This window comes from Atractosteus spatula (assembly GCF_055471065.1).
Source record: "Atractosteus spatula isolate fAtrSpa1 chromosome 10 unlocalized genomic scaffold, fAtrSpa1.hap1 SUPER_10_unloc_9, whole genome shotgun sequence".
Taxonomy (NCBI): Eukaryota; Metazoa; Chordata; class Actinopteri; order Semionotiformes; family Lepisosteidae; genus Atractosteus; species Atractosteus spatula.
Window position 1 is genome coordinate 747905 of NW_028296629.1, and position 4043 is coordinate 751947.

The following is a 4043-nucleotide window of genomic DNA, read 5'->3' on the forward strand; positions in this document are numbered from 1 at the left end:
GCTTTCTCTCAGTGTCGGGGCTGCAATTGCGTGTAAAGGAGGCGACTTGAAAATGAAACGTGTAATCACCTTACAGAGGGTCTTCACGACGGGGTGCGTCAGCTAGTTCTCCATTATTGTCACTTTACTGGACTACTCGGTGTGCTGATTGACTCAAAAAATGTCGCTACAAATAATCTGCCGGGTTGATTTTCTTGTCCGACCACCTCCCTCCGTCCCCCTTTGCTGTTAGCACAATTCTTTCAGTTTCTTTTCTTGTATTTTCCTTGCTATTTTACTGTTCCTTTTCCACATCTGGAGATGGATCCACAACCGAAACTGGTTTCACCCTGTGTTTCTGCAGCGTCAGTCTGTATGAGGAGCACAACTTGTTCAGCTCCAGTGGCGCAATCGGTCAGCGCGTGGTACTTATACAGCAGTACACAGCGGAGTCATGCCGAGGTTGTGAGTTCAAGCCTCACCTGGAGCAGTGTCTTTAGCTACTGAAAGCAACTGTCGAGTTTAGATACTCTTAGGTATTTGATGGAGATAAATTAACATCAAACGAACAAGTAAAGGTAAAGGTTTATTTCGAGTCACAATCAAAGAAGGCTCCACAGCTGAAACATTGTGTTTCCTTCTCTTTTCAGCATGGAATGTGTACCTCCAGTTGACTTGCACACAAATATATGAGAGAGGTCTACTGAGATGAGTGGAGCACTGAAGACTTGATAAAGCTCTTGCATTAGATTCTGTTTTTGTTGTTCCCCAGATTTGTTTTTAAATGTTCTTTTTCTTTTGAAGTTGTTGCATTTGGTTGTTTTTTATAGTTGCTAGACTACTACAGGGATTTACCTAGGTTCCCGGAAGACTTCTCGTTTTGTGTTTGTTGTGTTTTCGGGTTACAACTATTTTTTTCTTGATAGGACCCCACGCATTACTGTGGGACTAGTTAACTTTAGTTCATACATTGTACCTGAAATTACCACATAAACTACTACTCTGTTTTCCTTTTTTTTTAAAAAAAGGCTAAACTAATGTTTGTTTCTCCTTGCTTCTGATTGGTAGCTACAACGGGTCAGTTGAAACAAACTGGCTGCTGAAATTTGTCAGCAGCTCTGTACCAAACCTCTTCTCAATTGCAACAACCCTAAAATAACAGCTGCTGCCCATTAGACGTTACTAAAGTAGGAGACTAAGCAGACTAAGCGGAACAATAGATCACATTGGAACTGTCCTGAATGTAGTGGAAATAATATCGTCATTAAGTAATGAACAATTGCTTTCCAGACACTACAATTATTCACAAGGAATTTTATCAATACATATTTTATTAATAAAAGCGTGATATCTTAATAATGAAGTTTAATGTTATCTTTATTAGTAGCTGTATTACAGGTAATGCATGCACAGACTTTATTATGCTATAATGAATTTTCAGGTATCCCGGGGAGAGAACTGAAATGAAGGAAATACATATTTAAAGGGGTGTAAGTCTTAAATGTGTTCTGTCACATAGGAGTGTTAATTGAATAGATTTGTTGTATGATTTAATATGATTTGACTCTACACTTGTGTTTCTCAGGAGACAGCATTAATATTGGGGATTTGCAGATACAGATAATAAGTTGTACTATACAGGCAAATGTACGGTTACCTTAATGAAAAAAAACTCTTATCATTACCCTTTTCAACATTATTATTTAAGACAGTCTTTCAGAACAGTATTCTCGTATTAGTGGCTATAGTCTAATGATAATGGTGGTGAAACAGGCGAAATGTGCGGAAAGAATTGGAGATGGAACAGGAGACTCATCCAGTCGATAGAAAGGTTGGGAAGGACTGCACAAACACCGTGCCAGTGCTTAGTAGCGTCATTCAAAAACAATACGTGGTTTAACAATATCAACTGCTCTACTTTGAGCTCAGCTCAACTGCTAGTAATACATTGCCCAAATGTTCTAATTAGATACATGTGTTTTCTATGTGTATTTAATTAGTATTTCTTTTGTTTTAATTGATTTAAAATAGAATCTTTATAAAACAGACGAAGGCTTTATGTGTTGCGCTGAAATTCACACACAAGTAAGGAAAGATATCGCGCTTAGGAAGAAATCCAGAGTGGAGACGCCGGCGATTGAAAACAGCCATATACATGCAAGGTACTGTACTGTATGTGCTCTACCACTGACCTAAACTCCCGACAACTACTGTATCTTTATCTGCGGCACTTTGTTTTAGGAAGAGTGAGGAGTCTACAAGCCTAGAAAATGTTAGAAGAATTCAGAACAAGAGGCTCTGCTTCACCGTTTACTCAGCTTTCGTTGGACAACTAAGTGAATGACAAATTTTCACTTTCTGATTAAAGAACATAAAAAACACCTTTCTTCCAGACAGATTCAAACCAGAGAACAAATAGTTCCCAGCTGTTTCCACTATATTCCTCCGCTCTTACAACTGAGTAATCGAAAACACAGGAAGCCCACCTTTTGTCTTAAATAAAGCACAATGTAGTGCAACGTTTCTATTTATTTAAATCCCAGTTCAAAATCAAATCTCATTCCCATAGTCCTGTTTAGTTTGAATTTAAGCAGTTAACCAGGCTTCTACAGTATACACTCCCAGAGATATTACAAAATGTTTGAGGGACATCATTAGATATAGAAATTGACTCTTTTTCTAGTGGGATCACATTAAACCTTTCTTTCGGATTGAGAACAGGATCGTCGTGAGATTCAATACACATCTGCCTTTGCTTCTTTCGATGACGAATGGATTATTGAGGTGCAAACATTGGTTCAAATCAAAACAAAATTGTACTATACAGTACTTCTGTTTCAGCTACCAAAATTTAGCCTTAGTTGTAAAATTCCATATTAATATTCAATATTAAGTGGATTTAAACATGCACAGTAGAGAAACAGATAAAATCTCTTCCTCCCTGGGCCACTTGCCCGCTTCTCTCACTAAACCACCATTCCGTCTCTTCACAGCTGTTCCAAGACCCTCTTTCTGTCACACCTCTCTACATCTATTCTGACTTCACACCTCTTGATTGGCCTCTCTTTCTGTCCCCTGCTCCCGCCTCTCACTCCTCCTCCCTCCCAGCCTTTGTTCTCCCACTACTTTACCTTTGCCTACTGCCCTGTCTCTCTCACACCTGAAGAAGGCTCCACGAACGAAACGTTGTGTTCTCTTTCTTCTTTTTTTCAGCATGGAATAAACCTATCTGTCAGAAGTGTTTGACTGACAATTGAGCAATATGTGATTATCTCTTATTATTATTTTTACTTATTTAATGAACAGCAGTGTTGTCACTCTTATAAGTGTAATATGATTATCAGCAGCAGCAGACTGATGGTCGTGTCTACAATAGTGACTAGTTGACAAGTTTGTAGCTCTGAGCAGTGGGACTCAGATCACACAGAAGACCTGTCTGTGTGTGATTCCACACCAGCCCTGGGATTCAGCGTCTCCCACACGTCTCTCATGTGGAGTCTTATAAATATACAGTTAAACAGAGTCTGATAACAGTTATATAGTTAATTAAATAATCAAACTGGCTGAGGAACTGAGAGATCGAGTGAAAATAAAACCAAGAGCTGCTCTTCAACCTCCAGGATCAGGAGTCTGATCCTCCTGGCTTCTATTCTATGGAGATTCGTGTAAAATGCTTAAAAGCACTTATTATAGAGACCTGTGCTCCTTCTCTTTCTCTTCTGCTCCACAGGAGTATGCTTTATAACGCATTATTCTGTGAAGTAAACATTTTTTTTTCTGTTAGTGTTTAATGAATTTCATTTCTTGGTTTGTCATTCTCCTCCTTCTGCTGTTATGAATCGCTTCTCTTAACAGCCCGGTGTGGTTTGTTTTTGGAGATGTTATATCTGTAAGAAAAGCCCTCCGGGCTCCGGACAGGAGTCGTCTCCAGCGGAGACGTGCTCTGCTCTGTCAGAAAGAGCGCTGTGACGTCACAGACACCAGGCAGAGCGCCGGAATCGGAAAGCGAGACCGCGGGAGACGCGCAGAGCGCACGGAGGAGAGTTATTGATCACTTATCAAGC

At 39.7% G+C, this 4043-nt stretch overlaps 1 non-coding gene across 1 annotated transcript; it reads left to right on the plus strand.

The window, feature by feature from the left end:
• The first annotated feature begins 375 nt into the window (after nt 1–375).
• Nucleotides 376–469, plus strand: trnai-uau (transfer RNA isoleucine (anticodon UAU)). Its single transcript has 2 exons — nt 376–413; nt 434–469. It is a non-coding gene; the product is annotated as a tRNA-Ile (tRNA).
• Nucleotides 470–4043: the final 3574 nt, after the last annotated feature.